This window comes from Bos javanicus, chromosome 16 (assembly GCF_032452875.1).
Source record: "Bos javanicus breed banteng chromosome 16, ARS-OSU_banteng_1.0, whole genome shotgun sequence".
Classification (NCBI taxonomy): domain Eukaryota; kingdom Metazoa; phylum Chordata; class Mammalia; order Artiodactyla; family Bovidae; genus Bos; species Bos javanicus.
In genome coordinates, this window is record NC_083883.1 from 78566939 (window position 1) to 78574898 (window position 7960).

General features: G+C 43.0%; 1 long non-coding RNA gene across 1 annotated transcript in view; it reads right to left on the reverse strand.

Annotated features, from left to right (window-relative positions):
- Positions 1 to 6076, reverse strand: part of LOC133228206 (uncharacterized) — a 68793-nt gene extending 62717 nt beyond the window's left edge. Inside the window, exon 1 of the long non-coding RNA XR_009730125.1 lies at positions 5119 to 6076. This is a non-coding gene — a long non-coding RNA (uncharacterized LOC133228206). The remainder of the gene's footprint in view (positions 1 to 5118) is intronic.
- Between the last annotated feature and the right edge of the window lie 1884 nt (positions 6077 to 7960).

Sequence of the window (7960 nt, forward strand, 5' to 3'; positions counted from 1 at the left end):
AGTATGCTAAATCTCGGTGCATTTTTAACCAATAAATGGCTTTCCTGCTAGTTGAGAGACTACGGAAGTGCCTGAGAACTTAAAAAAAATGAATTATAATGAAACGGCAGAAACGGTCATCTCAAATAATTTGCACTGAGGATTAACTTTGCAGCTATATTAATATTAGTAAAAATGAAATATCTTTGACTCGTTTAGATTGGCTGGTAAGATGCAAACACAAAGACAAAACTGAGGCAAGGAGGCTCACAATGCTTCCACTATTTCTCCACTGGCCCTTCCTCTGCACATGGTCAATTAGAATTGAAAATCCTGTGCTGATTTCATTCGCTGGAATTTTTAAACAGGTCAGGAAGAAAGATGTTATTGAAAGGAAAATCTCATCTAAATAAGAAAGGAGCGCAGGGCCATCTGGTCTTAGCCATACGTATAAAAAGTTATTTCAGCTGAACTGCCGCACTGATGCTTCAAAAGGTGTGCCAAAAATCAACCCCAAATCTGTTTACTGTAAAATGTCCCCAACGTTCCTCCTTAAGCCTCCAAATATGCGATACACAGCTCATTTCCTATCTGTGATTCATGAGCCGCTCTGACCTCAGCGCCTCCCTGAGCTTCCCGGGGTCTCAGGCAGTAGCAGGGCGCTCAATCACTCCTCAGACACATCTCCCTCGTGGGGTATCCACAGGCCCGTGGACCTCTCGAAAATGGTGAAATGACTTTGATAGTTTTCCCTCAGATGGATTTAGAGTGCAGTCTGCATGGAGGCTTGGAAGGCTAAAACCTCAGGCTTGAAGCAACCAACCAAACCAGTTCCCCTTCTTTCCTCCTTGAGACTGGCGGTGGGTTCCTGCGCAGTCCCTGTGCGGTGCCCGCCTGGGCATCCACTCGGAACACTTCCAAGCCCTATGCCTGAAAGCTTAGTTTGAAAACAACAAAACCAAACCCAAATCTCTCTTTTCATGAAAAGAAATTACAAATTGAGACCACTTTCAGAAATCATCTTCCTAATGGTAAAAAACAGAAAAGGTTTAAAAAAAATATGTTTTTTGCCGTTTGCCAAGTAAGAGTCCTATGGTTCAATATAATAAAAATATTTTTGATATGAGGCATTTGCAAGAATTATACCATCAATACCTTCATTTAGCCAGTATTTGAGCACAGACTTAGTTAGCTGGCATCACCACCCAAATTTCATTGTCTTAAAATGTTAATAAACTGACTCCAGAACATCTTTAAAACTCTGGTTATAACATAACACTATTTTAATAATTATTTTTTGCCATAAGACTACGTTAAAATGTGTCCTTTACATCGACTACATGTGCTACATGCAGGTCCAAAAATATAGGATTGTAACATCAACACATGTTAAACAAGATTACAGGTTTCAGCTAGTCTTCTGATAAATAATTGAATTAGGTATATTCTATTCCAAGAAACACAAGAATCCTGATGGACCCCTGACATCAGATGTCATTGGTTGTTCTTGTGTATTTACTATGTTTGTTCTGCCATTTCAAATAAATCATTACTATTGTGTGAGAGGAATAAGCTGTCCCATAGTAAATTGTTCTTTCTCTGTTATGCTCTGAAAAACCATTTGTTCTTGAATTGGCGTTACGTAGTTCAACTATTTCAATCAAGTCCATTATCTTCTTTTCTTTGGAAGATGACTTTTTAGTAACATGTATTCCCAGCGGGCCATGCTCTGTTTTGCTTTTAGAAAGTAGGTGAAATTTAAATCCAACTATTTGCTTGTTTTTTTAACCTTTGATAAAAACAATTCTATAATTCATCCTCAGGCAAGAACTCCCCTATATGTTGGGAGATCCGTTTATGTAAAAATTATGGAGTCAGGTCCAAGAATGTCTCAGAAAAGTTATTTACTAGTTCACACCGGAGTCTTACCCCACAGAATGTCACCTAACTTGTGTAGCTTGCTCTTTCTAACTCAAAATGTGGTAGTTCTTTAGGCTGTATACTTTTATCAATAATCGTAACATGAAAGCAAAATAGAACGAGAACCTTTTCACTTGTTTTGAAAGAATCACATGTCACAGCAACAAAATGAATCTCATTAATTTGTGTTAAATAAATACTGCTGTTCGTGTACATGCGATCTGAAAACCTTTCAAAGTTAACCCTTTTTCAGTGTGCAAGAAATAAGCATTAAGAGAAAACTCCAAAATTAAAAAAATAACGTGTCAAATACTCAGTATATAAGAACGGGTAATATACCCAGTCATTCTATATTAATGAAGATTAATTTAAACTACAGACCAAAACTTGGTAATTAAGAGACGTTATGTATACACAGTTGTTCTGTGTTTATGTCTCAGATATGGCAACGGGCTTTGGTAAAATTACGAAACTTTGTTCTATTTGAGTTCAGTTAAAATAAAATCATGTACTTAAATACACACATCATTAAAAATCTGTGAACAGTCACTTGGTTATAACTGTATAGTGTAAGACCCATAAAATAGACTTGAAAATAAATACAAATGCTGTACCACCCCGCAAAATTTTAACCCAACTATCATCTACCCCAAAGTACACGAACAGAGCGTTACTTCTAAAAAATCATTTGTATAGGTTCTTCCCTCTCGCAATAAGTAAATAGTAAAAATGACTGAATAGGGGACAAAAATTTGAGTGGCAAATAAAAATCACCAAGTCATAACAGATATCAGAACCGCAGCATTTTTATCCACATGATTTCAAAATGCTCCACATTTCCACATCCTATTTACATCATTGAAATTCAGCCACCTCTGAAATGTTCAACCAGCATGTTAATCAGGCTGCCCAGGGTCAGGAAACTCTGCCTGACTGCATGTATCTTGATAAATATGGCCATCCCGCCCCACGACACATCTTCAAAAGAAAGATAGTTGCAAATAACATGGTCCTTTCCTGTGGGTGTCGGTTAACCCCACAAACAGGAGAACTTCCTATGGGCACAAACCCAGCAGACATTGGTGATTAGGTGATTGAAAATGTTGCCCACAAAGGCGAAATTTTATATGTGATGACATCACCAGCAAACCTGGGTTTCTCTGCGATAGAATGATATACGTGCCTGGCTGAGTGTGTCTCTGGGAGTGAGTGTGTGTGTGTGTGTGTGTGCGCACGCATGAGAGCGAGAGAGATGCTTAAAGAACAGCATCATCAGAAACCAGTATAACCTTCTGCAAGGTTTGCAAGAAATCTTTCCACAGACCTTTGACTTTCTCCGGATTGCATACGGCTCAAGTTCATTCAGAAATGCATTTCCTCCCCGCACCAGCAAACCGCGTTTTGTTTTGTGAGCACCGCTGTGAATCCTAAAATATCCCGGTGGGTCTGTGGAGATGCGATTTCTGTACCAAATGAGGCGTGGGCGTCTATGGAATAGGGTGTGGGAGTTCGGAGGGTCCCTGCGGGACGTGCATGGGCTCCGAGAAGACCTCTTGGTTTTGGAGGCAAGGAAGGGGTTAAAAAATCGAGGCCGTCTGGGGTAGGAGAAAGGGGATATTGTTGTCTTTAATCTTTCCGCAGTCTGTCTAAGACTTCCATCCCAGATCTGCAGAGCAGTGGGATAGGTCGGGCATGCACTGCACGCAGGCTCCTTGATTGTAGCGGGGGACCTGGCTGGGATCCAGACAGGCCGGGCTCTGTTGATCATTATGTCTGGCCTTCAGGTGTCTCGGCGCACAGTGGGCGGCGGTGGGGGAGGTGCGGATAACAGGAGCAGACAAAGAAAAAAAATGGTGTATTTAAAAAAGATGATGCGAAAATGTGTGTCCAAGTCCTCTTAAAAAAAAATGACTCCTACCGTCTTGGACTTTTATAATTAGAACACTCGCTCGGCTCTGGTGGATCTCTTTAAGCCATAATTAGTTATGTCTGGAGCCTTTGAATAATTCCCTTCCATAATTGATGGAGTTAATATTCTCTTTCAAAAATCAGGAGCACGGGGCTTTCTCACAAACTCCCTTTGGGCTGGAGGTTTTGCCGGTCCGAGTCTTCATCAGTGAAAAATCACATCGATGTGATTGACCTTTTAATTTCTTGGGAGACTTAGCGTATAACTTTTTAAGGATTTGGATGATTCTAGAAGTGCAGTCATAGTGCCTGGCTGGATTACCCTCACTGGATGTAAAAAAGAAAGCAGGAATGTGGGATCATTCCTCCCCATTTGTTTCTAATTATTTTATAAATAAAAAAGGTGCTTTGTATGTTGCTTCTGTTTGAAACTCCATCAAAAAAAAAAATCTCACCACGAATGTGACTTAGATGCTAACGGTACCCTTGTGTGCTAGTCAAGAAATCCCAAATTACTTTATTCTTTAAGCATTCTTCTATAAAGCGGCTTCCGCATGCTTCCTCCCCACCCCCACATCCTCCACCCTGTTAGGAATTTAAAAAAAAAAATCTTTATACACGGAAGCCTGGATCCCTAGACAGAAAGCTGTCTTTTTCCTCTGTCTTCACACTGGCCACTTTGAGTAGTCTTCCCCTTGTGCCCGGACTTGATTTCACAATTTGTAGACGAAAACCCTGAGACCAGTTCAGTCTCTATCACGATGAGAACATGAAAAGTGGTGGTTAAAAAATAAATAGAAAGAAAGCCCTGGCTTGAAGCCATTGTTCAGAATTTAAGAGCTATTTGCCCCCAAGTGTCTAAGCCGTCTTTCATAGCTAATTATAATAACTGTCAGATGTCTGGGGAGTGGATGGTACCCTCATCTGTGGAGTCAGCAAAGTTTGTCTTTTATTTTTCTTGGGGACAGATCAAATCTGATTAGGCATTAAGAGCGAAAAGAAGAGAAGTCAGTACATATGTGTGTGCCTTCATTTTTTTTTTCTTATGAACAAAGCAGCGTGCTGGAGCGATGTTTCGAGGGGCAGTCTCCTGCAGCTACTCTTGGAATGCCTGACTTTTATTTTTCATTCTTTCCCTTTCACAGAATCCAGCATGCAACAATTGTTTCTGAAACCTTTCCCTGCCAGCTGAATAGCCTTCTAGACACACATCAAAGAGTAGCTAAAAAAAAAAAAAAATCTTCACATATCGGATGCTTATGACAAAACTATTTTCGTCAACACACTGGACGGAGAGAAATGGATACTCACCATTTCCAAACGGTTATCTGTGCTGGTTCCTCGTCCCCGGAGGCACGGCAGAGGCGGCGGCCGGGCTGTCTGTCCTGCAGGTGCAGAGTCCCGGGGTCCAGGCAGGAGGGGGATAGCCAAGTGTTTCCCAAAGTCCCTCGGAGCTCAGGCACTTGTGCACAGGCATCTCTGGCTGCTCTGAAGCCTGTACTATCTGCAGTTCTGAATTGAACTAAATTACAGCCCATGTGAAAGACAGGGGCAGCGAGTCATGTGGGAGACACACAGCTACCCTATTGGCCACCGAGACCTAGCTTAGGCATTCTGCCTTCTCCTCCATTGGTGAATAGTTAAAAATGAAAGCGTCTGAGTCGTCCTCTCCAGCTTATTTGTCCTTTATGTGTGCAAGAATGACTGTAGGGTTTTACAGTGACAGAACTAGTTAAGGGAGCCACTGAAGTCATCCTCCAGAGGCTGCTGGGAGGGGTTTGGAAGCCCAGCTTTTTTAAGATGTTTTTTCCCTTTTTATCCCCCTGTCCTGCCCTTCTGTCTGTGATTTGCTCGTTTGCCTGTCAGGAAAACGTGTGTGTGTGTGTGTCTGTGTGTGTCTGTCTGTGTGTGTGTGTGTGTGTATGTGTGTGTCTGTGTCTGTGTGTGCGTGTGTGTGTGTCTGTGTGTGTGTATGTGTGTGTATGTGTCTGTGTCTGTGTGTGTGTCTGTGTGTGCGTGTGTGTGTCTGTGTGTGTGTATGTCTGTGTGTGTGTCTGTCTGTGTGTGCGTATGTGTGTGTATGTGTGTGTGTGTCTGTCTGTGTGTGCGTGTGTGTGTCTGTGTGTGTGTATGTCTGTGTGTGTGTGTGTGTGCGTGTGTGTTTTCCCTGATTAACTTTGGACATGACAGAAGGTAAATGTTCATCTCATTTCTCTGCTGAAGTCAGTTGTGTTTGGAAGCACAAAATCAATTTTTCTTCAATGATGAATTCTCAGAGTTGATTTTGATGTTGAAAGAAGCTTAATTGCAGTTCTCAACAGCCTAAATTGTCCATTAGTGACACCCAGGAATGGAATAAACTTTTTTGAGTGGCTGTTACAGTCTGGAGAAGTTGTGGCGGGGGATTATTAAAAGCTAACAATATCAAAGAAGCTTCAGCTAAGCAGGGAAGGAAAAAGATCCTTTTTCCAAAACCATTCCTTCATTTACTTTTTTGGATAATGCAAAATGAGCATCAAATGGGCAGGCAGAAGGTACTCTTCAGTTATCCCAGCATTATTTAATGCAGCTGATCCCTAAAACTCTCCAGTGCCTTTGCAAAGATTTAAGTGCGGTGGGGGGGGGTTCCCTTAGAGACCATGACATCACACCCTACCTTCCCAGGGTGAGAAGGCGAGCTCTCACAGATTGCACCTCTCTACTCATTTTCCTGGATTCAGGATCCACAGACCTGTGTACAACACGTAAAGAGGACAACAAAGCGAGAGGTGCCCGGGTGCTTTTCCTTGCAAACCTGCGAGGAGCCGGTCACTCTTGTCTGACTGCTACAGCAGCTCACAAGGTCAGTTTTATTACTTTCATTTCTCAGAGGCAAAAACAGACTCAGATGCTTTATAACCATGGGAATGCTTGATGAGAACCCCTATTGGAGTTTTGACCCCCATGTCAGCTTTGTCAACGAGAGATGTTGCCTTCCTGAATATTAATAGTGGTCCTCCCTTGCAGGCACCTTCCTGCTGTGTGTGCCGGGTAATGTGCCAAGCACCTCCCATCACCTACTTCCGTCCTTACGACAACCATGAGGTGTGATGTGTTCAGTCGCTCAGTCGTGTCTGACTCTTTCCGACCCCATGGACTGTAGCCCGCCAGGCTCCTCTGTTCATGGAATTCTCCATGCAAGAATACTGGAGTGGGTTGCCATGCCCTCTTCCTCTGGGGGATCTTCCCCACCCAGGGATCAAACCTGGGTATTCTGCATTGCAGGTGGATTCTTTACCACTGAGCCCCCAGGAAAGGCCAGTGAAGTAGCTCTCCTGTTGTCTCAGTATCAGACAACAGGAGGTGAGGATGATGCTGGTTCATAAAGTGGGTGATTGGTGGCACTTGATTCGAGCCAGCTCTCCTCCAGTTTATACACCACATGGATTCTCATTAGGGTGTTGAATACATTTTATTAATTCCCTTTCTGGTGTGGCACATTTGAATATTTCACATGTATGGAGAATTTCCACTGTATTCATCCAAGTGTGTTCGGTTCAGACCTACATATTACTGTTAAGTGACTGTACGTTGGCTTTAGTGGAACAGCTGAGGAGCATATTCGCCTTTGGGCCCCCTCAAAAGGCCTCAAATGTCCTGCAGCAATAGAAGCTTCCACGTTTATTGAAGGCACAGATTCATCCAGGACGTTGGTCTGGGCCTTCATGTCCTACGACTGGTCTAGAGTTTGAAACCCATCAAATTGTAGGATAAGGCAAACCCTGGATCCTTTTCCAACATTGAGGGCCCTTGTGGAGTTTCCTGAATGTATCCCCCACTGTAGCCCAATCACACGAAGTAAAGGAAACTTCCATTCAGACCACCTGGCCTTGGGGGATCTGTTTGGAGGCTGGAGGTCATCACTTAGCATGTTCACCTGAGCTCTGGAATATATGGATATATGCCACCGCCCAAAGCAAAGGACTGCAGGCTAGGTTAATTGTAGGTGAGTAGGTGAAATTAGGGGCTTCCCAGGTGGGCACTGGAGGTAAAGAATCCGCCTGCCAATGCAGGAGACATAAGAGACACGAGTTCAATCCCTACGTCAGGAAGATTCCCCTGGAGGAAGGCATGGCAACCCACTCCAGTATTCTTGCCTGGAGAATTTCATAGG